This window comes from Sapajus apella, unplaced genomic scaffold, assembly GCF_009761245.1.
Source record: "Sapajus apella isolate SASKATOON/1434 unplaced genomic scaffold, GSC_monkey_1.0 scaffold55, whole genome shotgun sequence".
Taxonomy (NCBI): Eukaryota; Metazoa; Chordata; class Mammalia; order Primates; family Cebidae; genus Sapajus; species Sapajus apella.
Window position 1 is genome coordinate 12,805,017 of NW_022436995.1, and position 27,123 is coordinate 12,832,139.

Below are 27,123 nucleotides of genomic sequence, written 5' to 3' on the forward strand. Positions count from 1 at the left end.
GTCCACAAAGCCAAAAATTTTTACTATATGGTCCTTTACAGGAAAATTTTGCTGATGCTTGTTCTAAGGTAGCCACTAAAAAAGACTTTTTAGGCCAGGTGTGGTGGCTTATGCCTGTAATCCCAACACTTTGGGAGGCTGAGACAGGTGGATCACTTGAGGTCAGGAGTTCAAAACTAGCCTGGCCAACATGACAAAACCCTGTCCCTACTAAAAATACAAAAAAAATAGTCAGGCATAGTGGTGTGTGTATGCTTGTAATCCCAGCTACTTGGCAGGCTGAGGCAGGAGAATCACCTAAACTCGGGAGGCAAAAGTTGAAGTGAGCCAAGATCGCACTACTGCACTCTAGCCTGGGCAACAGAGTGAGACTCTGTCTCCAAAAAAAAAAAGATTTTTTAGGTATAATTTTCCATGTTGCACACGTACACCGTAGAATACTATGCAGACATAAAAAACAATGAGATAATGTCCTTTGTAGCAACATGGATGGAGCTGAAGGCCATTATCCTAAGTAAATTAATGCAAGAACGGAAAACCAAACACTGCACTTATAAGTGGAAGCTAAAAACTGAGTACACATGGACACAAAGAGGGGAGTAATAGACATTAGAGCCTTATTGAGGGTAAAGGGCGGGAGGAAGGTGAGGATCAAAAAACTTCCTATTGGATACTGTGCTTATTACCTGGGTAACAAAATAATCTGTACACGAAATAAATCTGTATACCCTGCAACACGCAATGTATCTAAAGAACCAACCTGTACAAGTACTCTTGAAACTAAAAGTTAAAAATAAATTAAGTATAATTTTCCAACTAGAAGAGTGAAAAAATAAAATGATGAGTTCAAAAGAAAGCAAGAAAAGAGAAGGGGAAAAGTCAGAATAGGTGGAACAAATAGAAAATAAATAGTAAGTTTTAAAGCTAAATATAACAGTTATTATATTACATGTAAATATTCCAGTTCAAAGACAAAGATGTTCAGACCAAATTTTTTAATTCACCTATCTGTTGTTTTCAGTAGATACACACCTACAACAAGAGGACAAAGAATCTGAAGATTTTTCTTTAAAGGAGAAGCAATACCATGCAAACACTGGCCAAAAGAAAGCTGGTAAAATCAAAATAACATCAAGCAAAACAGGAAAGGAAAATTGAATTAAATGTCTCTTAAGAGTTTTTTTTAGCCCTTCCACACTATTATTTTAGGCTTAGGCCTGAGACAGATGTCTCTAGATATCACTGGTTTCCTAAAAAGAAGTAGGAAACAGAAAAAGATTACAAGAAGTTAAGGAGGTAGCCAAAGAGTGGCAAATAAGTAGCTAGCAGGTGTTGATCAAAACTGCTATGAAGAAAGCAGGAGTACTGTGAGTGAAATATTTATTAGTTAGGGGGCTTGGGAACACAACTATATGATTATAACAGCAGCTAAAAACTGAAGAAAAAGGCAGGCTAACTGGTAAGCCAAAGTTCCTTGGTAAGCAAGACTAAATGAGACTAAGGTCAAAGGTGGACAGATGTCTCTCAGAAAGGGGAAAAAAAAAAGACACTTTTCTACTGAAAGAATTAAAAAAAAAAAAAAAAAGGATGGACAGAGAAACAGAATTTGAGATATGATGTGACAAGAGTGCATGTCAGCTAACCATTACTAGATAGAATACAGAAGCCCAAGTTTTACCTACAGCAGATCAATGTCAAGTAAAAGCAAAACTGGGTGCTGAAAGAAAACACATTTTGTAGTATTTCAGTGGAAGAAAATATAAAGAGAGAAATAAATTATCAGGCTGGGCACAGTGGTGCATGCCTGTAGTCATAGCTATTTGGGAGGCTAAGGTGGGAGGATCACTTGAGTACAGGAGTTCAAGACCAGCCTGGGCAAAATAGCAAGATCCCATCTCTTAATAAATAAAATTTTAATAATTGGCAGGCCACACACAGAAGAATGAAACTGGATTCTCATCTCTAACCTTATACAAAAATCAACTAAAGATGGACGAAGGACTCAAATCTAAGACGTGAATAAAAATTCTACAAGATAATGTCAGAAAAACCCTTCCAGACTTCATGACCAAGAGCCCAAAAGCAAATGCAACAAAAACAAAGATAAATAGATGGGACTTAATTAAACTTAATTTAAAAAGCCTCTGCATAGAAAAAGAAACAATCAGCAAACAGATAACCTACAGAGTGGAAGAAAATCTTCACAATATACACATCCAACAAAGGACTAATATCCAGAATCTACAAGGAACTCAAAACAAATTAGCAAGAAAAAAAAATCCCATCAAAAAAGTGGGCTAAGGACATGAATAGACAATTGTATATCAAAAGAAGATATACAAAAGGTCAACAAACATGAAAAAATGTTCAACATCATTATTGATGAGGGAAATCCAAATGTGATACCACCTTACTACTCCAAGAATGGCCATAATAAAAAAATCAAAAAATAATAGATGTTGGTGGAGATGTGGTGAAAAGAGAACACACTTTTACACTGCTGGTGGGAATCTAAAATAGTACAACCACTATGAAAAATAGCATGGAGATTGCTTAAAGAACTGAAAGTAGGCCAGGTGTGGTGGCTCACCCTTATAATCCCAGCACTTTGGAAGGCCAAAGCAAGTGGATCACTTGAAGTCAGGAGTTCGAGACCAGCCTGGCGAACATGGCGAAACCCGATCCCTACTAAAAATACAAAAATTAGCTGGGCACAGTTGCACGTGCCTGTACCCCCAAATACTCAGGAGGCTGAGGAACAAGAATCACTTGAACCTGGGAGCCAGAGGCTGCAGTGAGCCCAAATCATGCCACTGCACTCCAACCAGAACAACAGGGTATTGCCCAGTCACCACTACTGAGTATCTACCCAGAGAAAAAGAAGTCATTTATACAAAAAAAGATACTTGCACATGCATATTTATAGCAGCACAATTCACAACTGCAAAAATATAGAACCAGCCCAAATGTCCATTAGTCAATGAGTGGATAAAGAAATTGTGGTAAATATATCCCATGGAATACTACTCAGCCATAAAAAGAAACAAAATAATGGTATTGGTAGTAACCTGGAGGGAACTGGAGACCATTATTCTAAGTTAAGTAACTCAGAAATGGAAAACCAAATATCATATGTTCTAACTCATAAGTAGGAGCTAAGCTATGAGGATTCAAAGGCATAAGAATTACACAATGGACTTTAGGGACTTGGGGGAAAGGGTGGGAAGCACATGAGGAATAAAAGACTACAAACTGGGTATAGTGTATACTGCTCAGGCGATGGGTGCACCAAAATCTCAGAAATTACCACTAAGAATTTACTCAGCCAGGCACAGTGGCTCCTGCCTGTAATCCCAGTACTTTGGGAGATGGAGGCAAGTGGATCACTTGAGGACAGGAGTTCAAGACCAGCCTGGCCAACATGTCGGAACCCCATCTCTACTAAAAATACAAAAATGGCTAGGCACAGTGGCTCACACATGTAATCCCAGGACTCTGGGAGGCCAAAGCAAGAGGATTACTTGAGACCAGGAGATCGGGACCAGCCTGGCCAACATGGTGAAAACCCATCTCTACTAAAAGTACAAAAATTAGCCAAGCATGGCTGGGGTAATCTCAGCTATTCGGGAGGCTGAGGCGAGAGAATCACTTGAATCTGGGAGGCAGAGGTTACAGTGAGCAGAGATCATGCCACTGAACTCCACCCTTGACAACAGAGTGAGACTCAAAAATTAAAATTAAAATTAAAAATTAAAAAATAACGCAACCAAACATCACCTGTTCCCCAAAAACCTATGAAAATAAAAAATAAAACAAAAAGTGAATTGTGTATGACACACTAGTATATGTATATCAGCTTAGCTTGACCAGTAAGTACTCTGTACCTTCTTCTGGTGAAATTACTGTTTCACTTTGAAAGACTATTTCTCCTTCTTGTCATCATCAAACATAGTTTGAGTGGACTGATCTCATTCCGCAGATGGGAGAAGAGAGACATCTGCTGTGACCCAGGCCCAGTCAATCAATTTATTTCATTACCTTTAGCCACAGTAGCTGATTAGTGGAATTCTGTACTGGAATTCTTGCTGCAACTATTGGGAAAGAAGCTTTTCCCCCCACCAGAACTGCTAAGCTAGAAAGATCTAAACCTACAGCTGATGGCAGCCATCTTCCCCGAATGCATAAAAGCTTCTGAAATAGAAGAAAACGAAACTAACACACACAGCAAAATCTTAACATATTTGGGCCACTGAATCCAGTTGTGCCTCAAATAAGCTCGACCACTGAATTTCCTTGTTAAGTGTGCCAATCAATTCCTTTATTCCCTGAGCCATTCTAAGGCAGGTTTCTGTTCTCTACAATCAAAAGAACCCATTATAATGGGTAGTGTTTCAGTGCAATACCCTTTGAGAATAGAGGCATCCCCTGTTATCCAAATTCCTGATTTCCAAAAATCTCACAACCTAAACTCAAGAACCAAATAGTTGGGTAAACTTGTAGAATTTCCTTCATTATCTTGCTATTTGCTATCCAAACTTGAGGAAACAAATAAGGTAGTACCCCCTGACATTCAAATTCACTATCCAAACTAAAGAATTAAGAAAACATGAATAGTGGGAGATATTTGTAAAGTCAACCATGCAGAAATATGGAAAAGAATTTATAACATAAAATTTTAAAATCTAGAAAATCGCACATAAAGGTATACATATATTTTTTAATGGGTTAAAACATTGGGCTTTTGGGAAATCTTCACATTATCCATCTACAGTTATAATCAAAAATAAGTTTGATATGCATCACCTAATTTGAGTTGAACAGCAATTCTTAGACAAAAGTAAACTATTACTTTTCAAATCAGAAAATTAAGGCCTAAAGAGCAAAAAAGAAAACCTATGAAAATGTATGATAAAGATGACATTTCAAGTCAGCAGAGAAAAAAGATTACTCAATAAATGATGTGGGGATAGCTGACCATGAGAATAAAACAATACACGTAAAGAACTAAGCACATTACTGGCATTTATATAGCAGTCAGACAATGCTGTATCTTTTATACAGACAATTTTTAATATTCTTTTTATTCTCTATCTCAATGTAGACATTTTAAAAGTATATGCCAACAGAGGGAAACAATGTGGTGAGAAAGTTGCTGCGGTTCAGCAGGGTGTGGTTCAGAACAGGCCAGCTTACTATGTTACTGACTGGACTGAGTTAGAAGGGACTAATTACAGGGGAAAACTGTGGTGAAGAAAGAAAACAGGGAATACAGAGTTTCCTTTAAACTAGAAGTTCAGTTAAAGAGGTGAAAAAGAAGTACCTAAAGATTTTTAATGCAGTGTTCTTCTGCAGTGTGTTAATGAAATTTACTTTTCAAAATATATATATTAATGTTGTTTTTGCTTTTTTATCAAATTCCCAAGGTTATTTTATTTTTTTTTTTTAAAAAAAAATGTCATTTCGCTTGCTTTATCATAGGGATCTACTGATGAATTGTTAGTAAGAAAGATCATAAACTGTCAGGCAGGCATGGTGATTCATGCCTGGAATCCCAGCACTTTGGGAAGCCACAGTGGGTGGGTGGATTGGTTGAGATCAGGAGTTTGAGACCAGCCAGGCCAACATGGTGAAGCCTCATCTCTACTAAAAAAAAGGGTACGCCGGGCGTGGTGGCTCACGCCTGTAATCCTAGCACTTTGGGAGGCCGAGGCGGGTGGATCACGAGGTCAAGAGATCGAGACCATCCTGGTCAACATGGTGAAACCCCGTCTCTACTAAAAATACAAAAAATTAGCTGGGCATGGTGGTGCGTGCCTGTAAACCCAGCTACTCAGGAGGCTGAGGCAGGAGAATTGCCTGAACCCAGGAGGCGGAGGTTGCGGTGAGCCGAGATCGCGCCATTGCACTCCAGCCTGGGTAACAAGGGCGAAACTCGGTCTCAAAAAAAAAAAAAAAAAAAAAGGTACAAAAATTAGCCAGGCATGATGGCACATGCCTACAGTCGCAGCCACTCAGGAGACTGAAGCCTGAGAATCGCTTGAACCTGAAAGGTACAGGTTGTAGTGAGCCAAGATCCAGTCACTGCACTCCGCCCTGGGTAACAGAGCAAGTCTCAAAAAAAAAAAAAAAAAAAAAAAAAAAAAAAAAATCATACATTGTCATTCAGTATTAAGAAGAACTAAATCAAGTCAATGTATTATACATTTAAAAAGTAAAAACGAAAAAAAATTTTGAACTTTAATATTGAAAAAATAACTCAAAGCAAAGGCCTGTATTTACAGAAAACACCGTAATATCAAAGGCAAGCTCCATTTGAGAAAACAATACTTATTTGCTTACAGCTGTAAATATCATGGAGAAGAGCTATGAAACATTTTGAATTTATTTTAGATAAATAACTATGGAGAAGTTGTGTTCATAACCTAATATTCGTTTCTTCATTCTTCAGTGCTTACAATTAGAATGTTCTACAAATAAATATAGTAACTACCATACAAATGCATAACCACATATATAAACATATATGTAACTTACTTAGGTATGTAAACATTTAGATATGTAAATTTTGCAAACTATGTATTTAGAAGTGAATTTTCTTTTTGAAAGCCCCCAAATACACTTTTTACAAACCCATTTCCTCCTCTTCCTAGGCACACAACTAGACTTTATTTCCCAATCTTCCCTAGGGTTACATGTGGACATATGATCAAGTCCTAGGCAAATGGTATATGGGGCAGAGACTATGTACATCCTCTCCAGGCTGAACCAATAAAAATCTCTCAAAGGATCTGCCTTTCCTTGTCTGCTGGAAGAAGAGAGATGACCTGGAAGAAAGTTCTAAGGCCCTAAGGGACACAGAGCCACTAGAGGGAAGGAGTCTAGGGCCCAAATGACCACATAGAGAAGAGTACCTACTACCATCACCCCACCTCCATCCACCTAAATTGGACTGTGATATAAATGAGAAAAAATAAACTTTACTTGTATAGAGCTGCTGATATTTGGAGGTTGTTTAGACATAGTAGTTGGACTACCCTAACTAATGGACTACTGTAAAAATTTTCCAAACTCTCTTCTGTAAGGAATCCTGTCAGGAAATTCCTTTCATATTCAATCCATCTATAAGCACTATAGGTCTGCCTTTAAAATATATCCTGAACCTGACTATTTTCTTATCTTTCCCATCTCTACCACCTACTTCAAGCTCTATCATTCTTTCACCTGAATTAGTGAAAAAGCATGGTATCCTTCCCTCCATCATTGCTCTACTATAGTCCATTTTTCCACACAGCAGGCAGAGTCACCCTTTTCAAAGGAAAATTAAATCATGCCGCTCTACTTCAATGGCTCTCCTTAACACAAATAAAACTGAAAGCTCTTACTGTGATCTAAAAGGGCCTACATCATTTCACCCCCTCAAATTTCATCTTTCTCTCACTCCACTCCACTGAAGTCTCAGCAGTCTTTTTTTTTTTTTTTTTTTCCTGTTTTTAAGTTTATTCCTAATTCAGAATCTTTACACTTCCTTCCTGGTCCCTCTACTTGGACCTTCTTTCATATCACTGAGGTCTCTGTTCAAATTTCAATTTCAAATCCTTGGATGGGTGCAGTTGCTCACGCCTGTAATCCCAGCACTTTGGGAGATCAAGACGGGCGGATCACAAGGTCAGAAGTTCAAGACCAACCTGACCAAGATGGTGAAACCTCATCTCTATTAAAAATCCAAAAAAATTAGCCGGGCATGGTGGCACACGCCTGTAGTCCCAGCTACTCAGGAGGCTGAGGTAGAAGAATTGCCCGAACCCAGGAGGCGGAGGTTGCAGTGAGCTGAGATTGCACCACTGCACTCCAGCCTGGGTGACAGAGTGAGATTTCATCTCAAAAAAAAAAAAAAAAAAAAAAAAGAAAGAAAGAAAAAAGAAAAAAAAATGCCAAATCCTCAGCAAGGGTTTTCCTTAGTATACTATCTAAACTAATTCCCTATACCCCATCTTCCATTACTCTATTCCCCTTATCCTGATCTATTTTTATCAGAGAACTTGATGCACTACCTAAAATTGTATTTTTATTTGGATTTTTTTTGGTTCATTGTCTTACTTCATTAAAAGGCAAGTGGCTTCGTCCTTCCCGTCATCATGGGTATCCACAACTCAAAAATTTATTTGTTGAAGAAATAAATTTGCATACACATTAATCTCTTTTAGCAATAATTTTTCTTGCTTAGTCATTTTATTAAAATTCACTACATAGCTTTTTTCCCCTTTTCTTTTCTCATCTATTTTCATGCATTATGTATATACACTGCTTTATATGACTTCCTTTAAGAGCTCTTTTCAATATTAATTTGATAATGCCTAACTTTAAAAATGAGCAAGTAATCAAAGTCCTTTCCTAAGGAGGTAATCAGTCAAGGAAGCCGATTCAATAAACATGCCTAGCAATATGGATGGAAGAAGAGTGGCCATTGCGTGCAGCTATCTTTAACCTCAAGAATACTGCTAAATGATAGAGTTTCCATCACCCTAGTAATGAAGCAAGAAACAAGAAAATGAGGCCTGGTGCAGTGGCTCACACCTGTAACCCCAACACTTTGGGAGGCCGACACGGGTGGATCACCAGAAGTCAAGAGTTCAAGATCAGCCTGGTTAACACGGCGAAACCCCGTCTCTATTAAAAATACAAAAATTATTAGGCATGGTGGCAGGTGCCTATAGTCTCAGCTACTCTGGAGGCTGAGGCAGAAGAATTACAGGTATTGATCGACTTACCACCTATGCAACTTACGACCATTCGACTTTACGACCACAATCGCTAGCCACGACTGCTCTGCGTCTGGCAGCGCAACCGCTGCCCAGCTGGGCATACGACAGTGTGGACCAGCTTCTAGCAGCACTACCATCTCCGCGTGCACCATTTCAACTGTACATACAGCCTACTCAACTTACGACCAAATCATGTTACAAACAGTCCACAGTCCCGACCGTGGTCGTTAAGTCGAGCACTAGCTGTACTTGAACCTGGGAGACAGAGGTTGCTGTTAGCTGAGATTGCGCCACTGCGTAGAGCGAAAACTTTGTCTCAAACAAACAAAAAAAGAAAATTGAAAAAAAAAATTAAACTTTGAATAATGGATAAGCAGTTATATTCACATATTAATATCCACATAATAAAATATTACTCAACAACAAAAAAGAATGAACTACTGATATCACAACAGCTAAAACACTATGTCAAACAAAAGAAGTCAGACACAAAAAGCACATAGGTATGATTACCCCATGAACAGACAAAACTAACCCACAATGACAGAAATCAAAACTTACACGTGGAGGAAAGAGGGAAGAGGCAAGATGGCCAAATAGAACCCTACAGCAATCACCCCCAAACCCTGACAGGGACACCAACTTGCACAACTATCCACACAAGAAAGTACCTTCATAAGAATAAAAAATCATGTAAGTAATCACAGAATCTGATTTTAACATCGTATTAAGGACAGAGCCACTGATGAGGATAGGAAAGACAGTCTTGAACTACAAACACCACCCCTGTCCTATCCTCTAGCGGCAGCCATGTTGTGCAGAGAGAAAATCTGTGTACTTGTAGGAGAGATAATACAGAGATTGTAGAACCTTGCATTGAAACTCAGTGCTACCCTGTCACAGTGGAAAGCAACACAGGGCAGAATTCAGCCAGTGCCTAGGGAGGGAGCATTTAGACCAGCCCTAACCAGAGGGGAATTCTCCATCCCAGTAGTTGGAACCCGAGTTCTGACTAGCTCTACCATGGCAAGCTAAAGTACTCTGGGGTCATAAAAAAAAAAAAACTCAGAAGGCAGTCTAGGCCACTAGGACTTCAATTCCTGGGCAAGTCTTGGTGTTGTGTACGCTTGGAACCAGTGGACCTGAGGTATACATGACCCAGTGAGGTACCAGCTAGGGTGGCCAAAAGAGTACTTGAATCACCCCTCCCCCAACACCAGGCAGCACAGCTCGCAGCTCCAGGAGACCCTCCTTCTGCTTAACAGGAGGAAAGAGTCGGCTGGGCACGGTGGCTCACACTTGTAAACCCAGCACTTTGGGAGGCCGAGGCGAGGAGGAATCACGAGGTCAGGAGTTTGAGACCATCCTGGCCAACATGGTGAAACCTGTCTCTCCTAAAATAAAAAATAAAATAAAATAAAATTAGCCGAGCATGCTGGCGCACACCTGTAGCCCCAGCTACTCAGGAGGCTGAGGCAGGAGAATCCCCTGAACCCGGGAGGTGGAGGCTGCAGTGAGCCAATATCGTGCCACTGCACTCCAGCCTGGCAACAGAGCGAGACTCCGTCTCCAAAAGAAAAAAAGAAGAGAGAAGACTCACATTTTCTTACAACTTGGATACCAGCTCAGCCACAGTACAGTAAACCACTAAGCAGAGTTCCTGACGCCCCCATTCCGGGCCCTACATCCCAGATGAAATTCCTAGACACACCCTGAACCAGAAAGGAACCAGCTGCCATGAAAGGAAAGACCCAGTCCTAGCAGGATTTATCAACTGCTGCCTAAAGTTGGGCCTTGGATAAACTTCAGTAGCCAGGAGTGGCCAGGCAGTACTCGCCATGCGCCTTAGGCGAGACCCAGTACCATGCTAGCTTCAGATGTAACCCGGTGCATTCCCAGCTGTGGAGCCACCGTGAGAGACTCATTCCGCTTAAAGAAAAGAGAGAGAAGAACAAAAAGGACTTTGTCTTGCAATTTGGGTATCAACTCAGATACAGTAAAATAAAGCACCAAGGAGACTCTTAAAGTCCCTGATTTCAGGCCTTAGCTCATGGACAGACCCACCCAAGGCCAGAAGGGACCCCACTGCTCTAAAGAGAGACCCAAGGCTGGCAGGATTCACCACAAGCTGACTAAAGGGCCTTTGGGCCCTGAAAAAAACATCAGCGGTAACCAGGCAGTACTCACCATGGGCCTGGGGAGGTGGTAGCCAGAGAGAGAGACTCCTTCTACCTAAAGAAAGAAGAGGGAAGAGTAAAAAGGACTCTGTCCTACAACTTAGGCACCAGCTCAGCCACAGGAAAATAAAGCACCAAGGAGATTCCTCAAGTTTCCAACTCTAGGCCCTAGCTCCCAGGCAGCATTTTCGGACTCACCCTAGGGCCAGAAGGGTACCTACCTCCCTGAAGAGATGCACAAGAGCCTGTCTGGATTCACTACCTGCTGACTAAAGCACCCTAGGGCACTGAAAAAACATCAGCAGTAACCAGGCAATAGTCACCACAGGCTTTTGGCAAGACCTCCTATTGTGCTGACTTCAGGTCTGACCCAGCAGAGTCCCAGAGGTGGTGGTCACAGCGATGCTTGTGTCACCCCTCCCCCAATTCCTGGCAGTTCAGCAAGGAGATACATACAGACTCCATTAGTTTGAGGAAAAGTAAGGAAAGAGAACAAGAGACTCTGCCTGGTAATCCAAGGAATTCTGCCAGAACTAACACAAGACCACCAAGGCAGTGCCTCTATGAGTCCGAAAAAGCCACAGCATTACTGGGGATTGGGGTGTATCCCAACACAGAGACAGCTACAATAACTAAAGACAGACCATAATACTCAATTCACTTTGAACACTTGGAAAGCCTTCTAAAGAAGGACAGGTACAAAAAAGCCCAGACTGCAAAGATTACAACAAATGCCTAACTCTTCAATGCCCAGACACCAAGGGACATCCGCAAGCATCAAGACCATCAGGAAAACATGACCTTACCAAACAAACTAAATAAGGCAGCAGTGAGCAAACCTAGACAGAGATATGTGAACTTTTAGACAGAAAATTCAAGATAGTTTTCAGGAAACTCAACAAAACTCAAGAAAACACAGAAGGAATTCAGTATCCTATCAGATAAACTTAAACAACTAGTGAGCTTGAAGACAGGCTACCGCTACCTGAAGATACACAGAGGAAGACAAAAGAAAAAAGAATAACATTAAGGGCAAATCTAAGAGTTATCAAGCCTGGGTGCTTGATGACACCTGTAATCCCAGCACTTTGGGAAGCCACAGTGGAAGGATCACTTGGGCCCAGGAATTCAAGACAGTAGGGGCAACACAGGGAGACCCCATCTCTACAAGATAAATATTTTTTAATTAGCTGGATGTAGTGGCACAAGTTTGTGGTCCCAGCTACTCAGGAGGCTGAGATGGGAGGATCACTTGAACCCAAGAGGTCAAGGCTGCAGTAAGCCTTGATTGTGAAAGTGCACTCCACCCTGGATGACAGACCAAGATCCCATCTTATAGAGCTATAGTAACCAAAACAGCATGGTACTGGCATAAAAACAGAGGAATGAAACAGAATGGAGAACCCAGAAATGAATCCATACATCTACAAAAATAAATCCATTCATTTTTGACAAAGGTGCTAAGAACGCACACTGGGGAAAAGACAGTTTCTCCAATAAATGATGCTTGGAAAACTGAACACCCATATCCAGAAGGGAGAAACTGGACCCTATCTCTCACCATATATAAAAATCAAATTAAAATGGATTAAAGATCTAAATCTAGGACCTGAAACTATCAAACTACTAAAAGAAAACATTGGAGATCTCTCTAGGACATTAGTCTGGGCAAAGATTTCTTGAATAGTACCCCAAAAGCACAGGAAATCAATGCAAAAATGGACAAATAGAATCACATCAAGTTAAAAAGCTTCTGCACAGTAAAGGAAACAATCAACAAAGTGAAGAGACAACTCACAGAATGGGAGAAAATATTTACAAAATTTGCAAGCTGTCTATCTGACAAGGGGTTAATAAGAATATATAAGGAGTTCTAATAACTCAAGATAAAAATGTGATTTTAAAATGGGCAAAAGATGGGAATAGACATTTCTCAAAAGATATACAAATGGCAAACAGGTATAGGAAAAGGTGCTCCACATCACTGATCATCAGGCAAATGCAAATCAAAACTACAATAAGATATTATGTTACCACACATAAAATGGCTTTTATCCAAAAGACAGGGAACAAATGCTGGCAAGGATGTGGAGAAAAGGGAACCCTTGTACACTGTTGGTGAGGATGTAAATTGGTACAGTCACTATGAAGAACAATTTAGAGGTTCCTCAAAAAACTAAACAGAACTACCACATGATCAAGCAATCTCACTGCTAGGTATATACCCAAAAGAATGGAAATCAGTATATAGAAGCATTTGGAATCAACTGTCCATCAACAGATGAATGGATAAAGAAAATGTGATGCATATAACACAATGAAGTAGTAATCAGCCATAAAAAAGAATGAGATCCCATTATTTGCAACAACATGGGTGAAATTGGAGGATATTAAGTAAAATAAGCCAGGCACAAAAAGACAAACTTTGCATTATCTCATTCATTTGTGGGAGCTAAAAATTAAAATAATTGAACTCATGAAAATAGAGAGTAGAATGATGGTTATGAGAGGCTGGGAATAGTAGTAGAGGGGTGAGAGAGAGTGAGGATGGTTAATGGGTACAAAAACATTGTTAGAATGAATAAGACCTAGTATTGGATAGCACAACAGGGTGACCACAGTCAACAATAATTTATTTTACATTTAAAAATAACAAAAATAAATATAATTGGAATGTTTACAACACAAAGAAATGATAAATGCTTGGGGTATCAAATACCCCATTTGCCCTAATGTGATTATTACACACTGTATGCTTGTATCAAAATATCTCAAGTATCCCATAAATATATACAAATACTAGGCACCCATAAAAATTAAGTTTTAAAAAAACATTGGTGGGACAGAGAAGAAGGGAGTCACTGAAACAAGAGGGAACTCTCTGGAGTTAATGGAAATATTACGTAACTTATTTTTGGTGGTGGTTACACCAGTGTATACCATTTTCAAAACTCATATTGAACATTTATGATCTATGCATTTTACTGTATGTTAATTGTTTCTCAGTTAAAATGAATTTTAAAAAGACACCGCTGGTCTCAAGAAGACCTAAATACACAGAAAAATATACTATATCCAATAAACTGATTGCAGTATCATTAAAAAGCCAACTCTCCCTCAAAATGATCTACAGATTCAGTACAATTCCAAACAAAATTCTAGTAGGTTCTGAACAAATTAACAGGCTGATTCTCAATGTATATTTGAAATCCAGTGGACCTAGGATAGCCAAGACAATCTTAAAGAATGACAAAGTTGGAGGACTTATACTACCAAATATCAAGACTTAGTACAAAGCCACAAGAAAGTATAGCACTTAGTACAAGGAGAGACAGAGAATCTAGAAACAGGCTCGTATATAATGATGTTCTAACTTAAAACAAAGATGCCACTGCAATTCAGTGTGGGGAAAGGAAAGCTTTTTATGTCAATGGTGCTAAATCAACTGGATTATCTAGAAAAATTAACTCATGGACAAAAATTACTTTATGATGTATCATAACTACGAAAGGTAATAAAATTAACATTTCTAGAATGGATCATATAAGAATACGTACATAAACCTAGAGTGGGATCATGAACAAAAAAAGAACACACTAGGTACTAATCATAAAAAATGATAAACTGGGCCCGGCATGGTGGCTCACACCTGTAATCCCAGCACTTTGGGAGGCTGAGGCAGGCGGATCACAAGGTTACGAGTTCAAGACCAGCCTGGCCAATATGGTAAAATCCCGACTCTATAAAAATTAGCCAGGCATGGTGGCAGGCACCCGCAGTCCTAGCTACTCAGGAGGCTGCAGCAGGAGAATCACTTGAAACCAGGAGGCGGAGGCTGAAGTGAGCCAAGACTGCAGCACTGCACTCCAGCCTCAGGAACAGAACGAGACTCTGTCTCAAAAAAAAAAAAAAGATAAGCTTGACTTTATTAAAATTAAGAACTTCTGGTCAACAAAAAAACATCATTAAGACAGTAAAAAGGCACAGAAGATAACCTGCAACATACATACCCAACAAAAGACTTATATCCAGATTTTTGTAAAAACAGCTTAAAAAATGAGAAAACAACTGCCCAATCTCTTTAATGAGCAAAAGACATAAACAGGTTATTATGAGAATATATAAAAGGCCAATATGGACATGAAAAACTCAACATCTGTGGTAGATCATTGTTGAAAAATATTCATTTCTTATCCTTATGTGCACTGAAGACATATACTTCTTCAACCATGAATTTGGGCTACACCACAACTTAGTTTAGGAGCGGAAGGTCAGCAGACATGACATAAACAGGTCCCAAAATACGCTTGAACACCCAGATATGCCTTCTTGCACTTGTGTTACCACCACGAAAAGAACATGCCCCATTTGGCCTACTGATCCACGTAGAAAGATGAGATACACAGAGCAGAGCTGTCCCAACTGACCCACAAATTCATAACCAACAAGAAATAAATACTTGTGTACCATTGGAGATTTTCAGGTTAAGCAGTAATAGTTGACTAATACAGTATCATTAGTCACCAAAAAAATGCAAACAAAATCACAACAGGATACCAAATCTACATAAAAATGGCTTATGGTCACTGAAAGATATGTACAAGAATGTTCAAGTTCATCCTAAATACCAAAAAAAGCAAAATGTCCATCAACAATAGAATTGATAAATTGAATACAATATAGTAATAAAAAAGAACTGCTGATACAATGTGAATCTCACAGACATAATGTTTATTGAAAAAAGCCAGATAAAAGAGAACATACTAAATTATCCCAATTATATTAAGTTCACAAACAGACAACATATGAAAAAAGTGAGGTAAAAGAGTATATACTAAATTATCCCACTTTTATGAAGTTCACAAACAGACAACGTAAATCTATGGATATAGACACGAGAAGCATGGTTTCCTTAGAGGAGAGGAAGTTATACACGCAAGGGACAAAAGGAAGGCCTTAACGAACTTTTATACATATTCTATATCTTAATTTGGGTGGTGGGTAACTGGTGCATACATATGTAAAAATTTTTAACTGTGAATAATGAAGATTTGTGCACTTTATGTTACATTTCAATTTTTAAAAAGGGAGCATAAATAAGAAATTCGTTATCAGTGGTAAAAAGGAATTTGAGGGAAAAAATAAAAGAGATTGGTTATTTGACAATAAGTTGGTATTTCTATTATACTACAATCATTACTATATATTATATATTACAGTATAAAATAATTATATAATAGTAATATATAATATATAGTAAATAACATTAATATTTATATAATTATATGATAAAATCATACATAATTAACGATATTAATTAAATTATATTTAATTTGATATACTTATTAAATGTTATTGCTATATAAATTAAGACTGTCTCAAATTATATTTTACCATAATCACTAAATACCTGAGAAAAGTACAAATATTAGCATCTAGTTTAAATATTATTCCCAATATTTACTTTTAAAATATTACACTATTTTAACAGTTTCAAAATAAACTAACGTTTTGCCCTTCTACTGGGATGCCACTTTGAGACTAGACTATAACCAAAACATAAATCTTAAATAACTTAAAATCTCTCCCTCCACAGGACATATTTCCATTGTTTGCAAAATGAGATTTTATTTTCTTGATACAACAGTGTAATATAAAATACTTAGAATCCTGTGCTTTTATCCATTTAAGTAATACAATTCCTGAAGCTTCAAATGTTTACTCATTCTATTAAAAATCTTTTAACAGAATCACAATCCCCACTATCAACAGAATCAATAGAAGATCTCCAGATAAAAGAGAGATTCACAGGAATTAAATAATTTGTGGTAAACCACTTATCAGGTTATGGAAGCGGACAGGAGAATAGAGAAATATAGTGATAGAAGGTAGAAACATATATTACGTATAACCAACAATAAATATGGGAGCAAAGCAAAATTAAAGCGACTCTTTTTTCTTAAATTTGCATATTCACAAATTTTATTCCTTCATTTTCTTTCAGAATACTCTTCAGCTGAGTATCTCTTTTGACTTTCAATAAGAATGGGGGTACGCCCTGCGAGGTAGCTCATGCCTGTAATCCCAGCACTTTGGGAGGCCAAGGGGGGCCAATCACTTGAGGGCAGGAGTTCAGGACCAGCCTGGCCAACATGGTGAAACCCTGTCCCTACTAAAAGTACAAAAAAAATTAGCCAGATATGATGGCACATACCTGTAGTCCCAGCTACTTGGGAGGCTGAGGCGGAGAATCATTTGAACCTGGAAGGTGGAGGTTGCAGTGATCAGAAATTGTACCACTATACTCCAGCCTGGCAACAGATCAAGACTCTGTCTCAAAAAAAAAAAAAAAAAAAAAAAAAAATTAGGGGTAGGAGTCAATCTATGGGTTAATCCACTTATGGGTACCACATTTTGGAGGCCTTGTTGACAAAACAGATATACTCAATGACACATCAAAATACTGAGACTTAGGCAGGAGAACTGCTTGAACCCAGGAGGTGGAGGCTGCAGTGAGCCAAAACCGCACCACTGCACTCCAGCTGGGCGACAAAATAAGACTCCGTCTCAAAAAAAAAAAACCCACATTGAACAATGGAACAGAATAGAGAACCCAGAAACAAAGCTGCATACACCTACAACCAACTGATCTTCAATAAAGCTGACAATAATAAACAATGGAGAGGCAACACCCTATTCAATAAATGCTGCTGGAAATACTGGCTACCCATATGCAGAAGAATAAAACTGGACCCCTACCTCTCACCATATACAAAAATTAGCTCAGGATGAATTAAATACTTAAATGAAAGACCTCAAACTATAAAAATCCTGGGAGAAAACTAGAAAAAACTCATCTGAACATTGGCCTAGGCAAAGAATTTATAACTAAGACCTCAAAAACAACTAACAAAACCAAAAATTGACAATCAGGGCTTAATTAAAGAACTTCTGCATAGCAAAAACAAAAATAAACTATCAACAGAGTAAACAGAAAAACTACAAAATGTGAGAAAATATTTGCAAACTATGCATCTGACAAAAGACTAGCAACCAGAATCTATACGGAACTTAAACAAATCAACAAGAAAAAACAAACCACCTCATTAAAAGGTGGGCAAAGGACATGAACAGGCACTTCTCAAAAGAAGACATACAAGCAGACAACAAACATATGACAAAAATGCTTAGCATCACTAATCATCAGGGAAATGCAAATTAAAACTACAGAGATACCATCTCACACCAGTCAGAATGGCTATTACTAAAAAGTCAAAAAATAACAGATGTTGGCAAGGATGTGGAGAAAAGGGAATGCTTACGCATTTTGTAGAAATATAAATTAGGGCTGGGCATAGGTGGCTCATGCCTGTAGTCCTAGTACTTTGGGATGCCGAGGCAGGCGGATCACTTGAGGTCAGGAATTCAAGACCAGCCTGGCCAACATGGTGAAACCCCATCTCTACTAAAAATACAAAAATTAGCCAGGCATGGTAGCACACGCCCGTAATCCCAGCTACTCAAGAGGCTGAGGCAGGAGAATCGCTTGAGCCCAGGAGGCAGAGGCTGCAGTGAGCCATGATTCTACCACTGCACTCCAGCCTGGGCGACACAGTGAGACTCCATCTCAAAAATAAACAAATAAATAAATAAAAATAAATTAGTTCAACTCCTATGATAAATAGTGTGGTGATTTCTCAAAGAACTAAAAATAAAACTACCATTTGACCCAGCAATCCCACTAATCTGCCCCCCCACCCAAAAAAAACTATTCTACTAAAAGGATACCTGCTTAGCCAGGCATGGCAGTATATGCCTACAGTCCCAGCTATTTGGGAGGCTGGGGTGGAAGGATCACTTGAGCTCAGAAGGTAGAGGTTGCAGTAAGCCAAAATTGTGCCATTGCACTCCAGCCTGGGGTGACAGAGTGAGACACCATGTCAAAAAAAAAAAAAAAAAAAGTATATATAACATACATAAAAGAGAAAAAAGATACCTACACTATTATGTTTATCACAGCACTAACAGCACTATTCACAATAGCAAAGTTATAGAATCAATCATCAATCTAAGTGCACATCAATGGCAGATTGAGTAAAGAAAATGTGATACATACACACCATAGAATATTACGCTACCATAAAAAATAATGTAATCATGTCCTTTGCAGCAATATGAATGCAACTGGAAGCCATTATCCTAAGTGAATTAATGCAGAAAGAAAATGAAATATCGAATATTCTCACTTACAAGTGGGCGCTACATAGTCAGTATACATGGACATCAGGATGAAAACAACACTGGGGACTAAAAGGGTGGGGAAAAGGGAAGAGGGAAAAGGTTGAAAAACTACCTATGTTCACTATTTGGGTTATGGATTCAATAGAAACCCAAACTTCAGTGTTATACAATATACCCTTATAAGGAATCTGCACATATACCCCCTGAATCTAAAATTTAAAAAAAGAAAAGACACCTGCACTCATATGTTTATTATAGTACTAGTCACAAATAGCACTGTTCACAAGTCATGGACTCAACTTAAGTGTCCATCAAGGGACATTATTATTCTCTTACCTCCCTTTAAGTAGACATATTTCCCCTTAAGGCCTGTCATAGTTAGTAATCAATTCTTACTGAGTCATCCTCTAATAACATGATTTAGGACAGTATGGAGATATTAACAAACCATTTGTTCCCACAAGCAGAAACTAAGCCATTCTTTACCACCTTTCAAGTGTGACCATGCATTACATTAAAACATTCACCTCTAAATATCATTAAGACTAAGATCAGGGCCGGGCGCGGTGGCTCAAGCCTGTAATCCCAGCACTTTGGGAGGCCGAGGCGGGTGGATCACGAGGTCAAGAGATCGAGACCATCCTGGTCAACATGGTGAAACCCCGTCTCTACTAAAACTACAAAAAAATTAGCTGGGCATGGTGGCGCGTGTCTGTAGTCCCAGCTACTCAGGAGGCTGAGGCAGGAGAATTGCCTGAACCCAGGAGGCGGAGGTTGCGGTGAGCCGAGATCGCGCCATTGCACTCCAGCCTGGGTAACAAGAGCGAAACTCCGTCTCAAAAAAAAAAAAAAAAAAAAAGACTAAGATCAGCAACTTAACATTTGCCTCAGATACTTAAAAATCATTCACTTGGTTCTTGTAACAAAAATGAATCAGAAGGGGTAATTATTTCAATCAACTACCACAATTGTCAGGGTCCACAGAACATCAAAAAATTACAACAAAATAATACATCTTGCAACAGCCATTATATCTAGGCATACACCTGCTCTTTGCTCCATAGAGCCAACATATAACTTTTATTCACATCTCAAGTGAATCTAACTTGTATTCCACAAATAGGCCGGGCGCAGTGGCTCACACTTGTAATCCCAGCACTTTGGGAGGCCAAGGTGGGTGGCTCACCTAAGGTTAGAAGTTCGAGAACAGCCTGACCAACATGGAGAAACCCTGTCTCTATTAAAAATACAAAATTAGCCGGGCACGGTGTTACATGCCTATAATTCCAGTTACTCAGGTGGCTGAGACAGAAGAATTGCTTGAACCCAGGAGGCGGAGGTTGCGGTGAGCCAAGATGGCGCCATTGCATTCCAGCCTGGGCAATAAGAGTAAACAAATAAATAAATAAACAAATAAATTCCATGAACGACCTCCTAAGAACTGAAAGAAATTTAGATTCAAAAGAGCCACACTTAATCGACTGAAACAAATACATACCTATAGCTGAGATTAGCTGTTTAACAATGGTTAAACATGGCAATGATTTTATAGCAAAAGTCCCTGGGGAGTTATAAAAAAAAAATTAGCACTGATACAGTAATCATCTGATATAGTAGTCTTCTAAGTAATTTGGACACTTCAGACAGAATTCAGAGGGATCTACTAACAGAAAGGAAACAACAGGAAAGGCCACCAATGATATGTAGTATGTAAATATGTTATCATAGCCTAACAAAATTAAAAGACTCCGCAAATTTTTGAAAAACAATGGCTAACAGAAGTAGCCGTGTGACCTAGGACAAGTTACTTAACTTGAAATATTATTCATTGGGATTTAATCATGGTCTACTGCTGGGGTCCATAAACTTTTTCTATAGAGGGTCAGACCGTAAATATTTTAGGCTCTGAGGGTCATATGGTCTCTGTCCCAACTACTCAACTCTTCCTTGGTAGTATGAAAGAAGCTATAAACAAAAATTTATCCTCACATCACCTGCCTTTTACACAAAAAAACTGAAGTCTAGAAAAAACTGATGGAAATTTAGATTTGACTAGGGATTACTGTGAGATAATAATAATAAATTAACCATGCTCTCAGTGGAAATGGGAAGAAAAGCAAAGCTAAGTCATCTCAGAATCCATCAAATTTGTTCATGTTATTAAAAACTTAGTAAAATACCACCTTTCAACCTGTTCTAACCAAGAAATTAATAAAATGAAATACTGAAAGTTCTTCCAGTTAGAATGTAAAAGGTCACAAGGGAGAATCACTCTACAATACAAAAAAGAAAAAGCTAAACTATAAAATCCAAATTTTAAAACTCACCAGAGAGCTGAGAATACAAAGAAGTCTTAAAAAAACAATTCCAGAAAGCGAAAAGGCCTTTCTAGGTTAACAGGCAAGTGACTACTTTCAACTCTGAGGTCATGGTGAACAGAGGGATGAACAATCCTATAGACTGAGACAATGGACCCAATTCCAAAGAAGCCCACAAGTAAAGTTAATCAAAACAACCTAAAAATTCTTCCCCATGGAGCTTTAACAGTTTACCCATCAATGTACACTAATCTAGGGGTAGACTAGGAGGGCAAAGTGAGATGATCTGCCAAGTAGAAAGTCAAGTGCAGTGCTGTAAAACAGAGAGATCCCTGAAATTTAGCTATACTTAAATCTCAAGATCTGTTGTAGAGTGAAGACTGAATTCTCCCTTAAAAAACTTAAAACCAAAATTAACTACAGTTGTAGCTCAGCCCAGACATAATTCAATTCCATATCAGAATTAATATTTTAGACCCTAGTCTTTTTAATCTGAGGAATCAGCATGTCTTTTCTCAGGAAGAAGCAGTTAGGAATTTCATTTTTACTGCTCTTTTTTTTTTTTTTCTTGAGATGGAGTTTTGCTCTTGTTGCCCAGCTCACTGCAACCTCTGCCTCCCAGGTTCAAGCAATTCTCCTCCCTCAGCCTACCAAATAGCCAGGATTACAAGGGTGCGCCACCACACCCAGCTACTTTTGTATTTTTTTAGTAGAGAAAGGGTTCCACCATGTTGGTCAGGTTGGTCTCAAACTCCTGACCTTAAGTGATCCACCTGCCTCAGCTTCCCAAAGTGCTGGGAGTACAGGCGTGAGCCACCAAGCCCGGCCTTCACTGTTCTTTTTACATTTAATATTTATATATAATTTTAAAATTAAAGGATAGTCAAAGAGACATGAAAATGTGACTTACAGGCAAGAGAAAAAGGTCAAAACTAACTCACACATGATGCAGATTGAAATGAGCAAACACTTTAAAATAAATCTTATAAAAATATATATTATTATAATACATAAAACCTTATATAGAGAAAAAATGTTAAACAGTTTGGTAGAGAAGAAGAAATCTGGGGGAAACAAAGAGCTAAATGGAAATTCTCAAACTAAAAAATGTAATATTTGAAAAGTTCACTAAATAGACTTCATAACAGATGAGACAAAAAAAGATCCATTAATTCAGAAAGATCAATACAAACTACCCAAATTAAAACGAAGAAGGCCAGGTACAGTGCTTCACGCCTGTAATCACAGCACTTTAGGAGGCTAAGACAGGAGGATTGCTTAAGCCCAGAAGTTCAGGACCAGCCTGGGCAAAACAGCAAGACTTCATCTCTACAAAAAAATTTAATAATAAAAATAATAAAATAAAAAAAACACTAAAGTAATTTCTTCAGACTGAAGGAAAATAATCTCAGATGGAAGTCTAGATCTGCAAAAAGGAAAGAAGAGTACCAGAAAATACTGGGAACAAGACAGCTATATCTACTCTTACCACTTTTATTCAACATTGTACCAGAGGTAACAGCAAGTGCCATAAAGCAACAAAAATAACTGAAGGCATGAAGACTGGAGGAAGAATTAAAACTATCTTTATGGGCCAGGCATGGTAGTTCACGTCTGTAATCCCAGCACTTTAGGAGGCTAAGGTGGGCGGATTACTTGAGGTCAGGAGTTTGAGACCTGCCTAGCTGACAAACCCTATCTCTACTAAATCCCATCTCTACTAAAAATACCAAAAATAATCCAGGCATGGTGGCATGTGCCTGTAACACCAGCTCCTCGGGAGGCTGAGGCAGAAGAAACACTTGAACCTCAGAGGCAGAGGTTGCAGTGAGCTGAGATCACACCACTGCACTCTAGCTTAAGCAACAGGGCAAGACTCTGTCTCAAAAAAAAAAAAAAAAAAAAACTTTATTATTCTCAGAAAATGAGACTTTATATACAGTTGATCCAAAGGAATACACAAACTAGTAAAACTAATAATTGAATTTGGTAAGTTCAAAAGGTATAAGGACAATCAACACAAATCAAGCAATTTCTAAATACTCAATGAAACAATGGAAAATGACATCTTTAATACCATTTATAATAGAATCAAAAAACAAATACTTAGCAATAAAATTAACAAGAAGATGTGACAGACCTCTAATGCGAAAACTATGAAACCTTGCTAAAAGAAATTAAAGATCTCAGTAAATGTAGGTATATCATGTCCAAGAAGAGGAAGATCCAATATTACTAAGATGTGAATTTATAAACTCATCTATAGATTCAACACAATCCCAATCAAAATCCCAGCAAAGTTACTTTGTGAATATTGACAAACTTGTATTATTTAAGTAAAAGACCCAGAATAGCCAACACAATATTGAAGGAGAAAAAGAAGGTCAGACACTGCAAGATTTCAAATTTACTATAAAACTACAATAAAACAAGACTGGCAAAACAATACACAAATAGATCAATGAAACAGAAGAGAGTCCTGAAATAGGCCGACAAAAATACAGTCAGCTCATCTTTGACAATGAAACAAAGGCAAGTCAATAGAAAAAGGATACTCTTTTCAACAAATGGTGCTGGAAAAACTAGACAGCTACATGCAAAGAAAAAAAAAATTTTAACACAGACCTTACATTTTTCACCAAAATTTAACTCACAATGGATCGCATATCTGAGTGTATAACACAAAACTATTAAACTCTTACAAGACAGCATGGGGGAAAATCTTGGTAAAAACTATTAAACTCCTACAAGACAGTATAGGAGAAAATCTTGGCAATCTTAGCCTTGGCAATGATGTTTCAAATATAGCACAAACTATAAGTGACTCATAAGTTGGACTTCATTAAAAACTTCCACTGTGCAAAAGGCACTGTTAAGAGAATGAAAAGACAAGCCACAGACTGACAGAAAATCTTTGCAAAACACATATACGATAAAGGACTGGAATTCAAAATACACCTTAAAGACGCTGGGTGCCGTGGTTCACACCTATAATCCCAGCACTCTAGGAGGCAGAGGTGGGCGAATCACTTGAGGTCAGGAGTTCAAGACTAGCCTGGCCAACATGGTGAAACCCCATCTCTACTAAAAATACAAAAATTAGCCGGGTGTGGTGGTGCATGCCTGTAATTCCAGCTACGTGGGAGGCTGAGGCAGGAGAATCACTTGAACTGGGGTGGTGGGGAGAAGGAAGTTGCAGTGAGCCAAGATCACACCACTGCACTCCCACTTGGATAACAGAGTGAGACTCTGTCTCAACAGGAAAAAAAAATTAAAAAAAAAAAAACACACACACACAAACACACCCCTCTCCCTTAAATAACTCTTAGAACTCAATAATAAGGAAATGAATAATCCAATTAAAATGGACTAAGTGGGGGAAAAAAAATCTAAACAGACCTCCCACCAATGAAGATATACATGCCGGGAGTGGTGGCTCACGCCTGTAATCCCAGCACTTTTCGGTGAGGAGTTCGAGACCAGCCTGACCAACATGGTAAAACCCTGACTCTACTAAAAATACAAAAATTAGCTGAAAGTGGTGTCTTGCGCCTGTAATCCCAGCTACTCAGGAGACGGAGGCAGGAGAATTGCTTGAACCTGGAGGCAGAGGTTGCAGTGAGTCGAGATTATGCCACTACACTCCAGCCTGGGCAAGACAACAAATAAGTATATGAAGATACTCAGCACTACTGTGAAGGGAATGAAAGGAAAAGATGAGGGATGTGGGGTGTGTCCTAATCCGTATGTCTTGACCTCTCTTAAGAGGATCTACATTAATGTTTTAAATTGGCTATTTTTAGGTATTATATACTACATTTAAAATGTAGGCTTCAGAATTTAAAGAGGAATTTGAAAGTTTTATAAACCTTTAACAATAAACAGCCTTACCATTAACTAACATTAGAGACAGATTTTTACCTGTAAATATTTCTGTACCTGTAAGGAATTTTAAATCACTCAATAGTGATTGATCAGGCAAGGAATAAGTACCATCTACTGATTCTTAGTTTGTCTGTAATGCCAACCCTACACAGAGTATATTTCCACTGGACCCTCCTTTTGTTACTCAGCTGATTACTCGGCTCTAAAACATATACAATCTCCATGGTATAGATGCTGACGCCTTAATTCACATTTCTAATAATAGTAAAGTTGTAATATAGCATCCGACAGCATCCATTATATCAGAATATGCAAGAAAACTGATCTGAGATGTGCTACTATGATATAAATCAACTAACGTACCAATTCATAAACTAACCATGCTTATTTTATTTTTTTTTTTGTAAATGTGGGTATTTTGATTTTCCTTAATAAGGACAAATACAACCATGAGAAGTTTCTTTGGGAGTTTTGTCATCTGCCATTTACAGAGAGGAAGAAGTCATGTAGCATTTAGCCTAGGAGTGAAGTGTCCACCAACCTATAAAGACTCTCCACAGCTCAAGGAGATAATAAGGGCCAGAAAGCCTTAATACCAGTGACCCCAAAAATGCAAAGCTCCTCCCAGGAAGCTACTTCAAAAATGTAAAAAGTGAGATCTAAATTGTCAAATTATACTTTTTGGAGTTTTTTACTTTTAAGTTCAAGGGTACGCGTGCAGGTTTCTTACACAGGTTAACTCACATCACGGGTTTGTTTGACAGATTATTTCATCACCCGGGTATTAAGCCTAGTACTCATTAGTTATTTTTTCTGATTCTCTCCCTCCTCCCACCCTCCACCTTCCAATAGGCCCCAGTGTTTTGGTGCCCCTCTATGTGCCCATGTATTCTCATCACTTAGCTTCCACTTATGAGAACATGTGGTATTTGGTTTTCTGTCCCCACATTAGTTTACTATGAATAATGGCCTCCAGCTTCATCCATCCATATTCCTACAAAGAAAATGATCTTGTTCTTTTTGATGGCTGCATAGTATTCCATGGTGTATATATCCACCACATTTTGTTTACCCAGTCTACCACTGATGGGCATTTAGGTTGATTCCACATCCTTGCTATCATGAATAATGCTGTAGTGAACATATGCATGTGCGCATGTCTTTATGGTAGAATGATTTATATTCCTTTGGGTATACACCCAATAATGAGGTTGCTGGGTTGAATGGTAGTTCTCTTTTTAGGTCACTGAGGAATCACCACACTGCTCTCTACAATGGCTGGACTAATTTACACTCCCACCAACTCTTTATAAGTGTTCCTTTTTCTCTGCAACCTCTCCAATATCTGCTATTTTTTGACTTTTTAATAATAGTCATTCTGACTGGTGTGAGATGCTATTTCATTGTGATCCGATTTACATTTCTCTAATTATCAGTGATGCCGAGTGTTTTTCCATATGCCTGTTGGTGACATGTATGTCTTCATTTAAAAAGTGTTGTATTCATGTCCTTTACTCACTTTTTAATGGGTTTTCTTCTTGGAAATTTAAGTTCTTTATAGGTGTTAGATATTAGATCTTTGTCAGATGCATAGTTTGCAACACTTTTCTTCCATTCTGTAGACTGTGTTTACTTTGTTAATTATTTTGCTGTGCAGAAGCTCTTTAATTAGATCTCATTTGTCAATTTTTGCTTTTGTTGCAATCACTTTTGGTGTCTTTGTCATAAAATCTTTGCTCA

General features: G+C 38.4%; 1 protein-coding gene across 9 annotated transcripts in view; it reads right to left on the minus strand.

Moving 5' to 3' along the window:
• The window catches only part of MYO9A (myosin IXA), a 274,327-nt gene that overhangs the window by 220,481 nt on the left and 26,723 nt on the right, over window positions 1-27,123 (minus strand). The window contains exon 1 of one of the 9 annotated variants that reach the window (XM_032244682.1): window positions 3,885-5,004. The exons of the other annotated variants lie outside the window; for them this stretch is intronic. The gene's annotated coding sequence lies outside the window, so the exon portion shown is untranslated. Of the gene's footprint in view, window positions 1-3,884; window positions 5,005-27,123 lie in introns of those variants that run through there. 9 annotated transcript variants of the gene reach the window in all.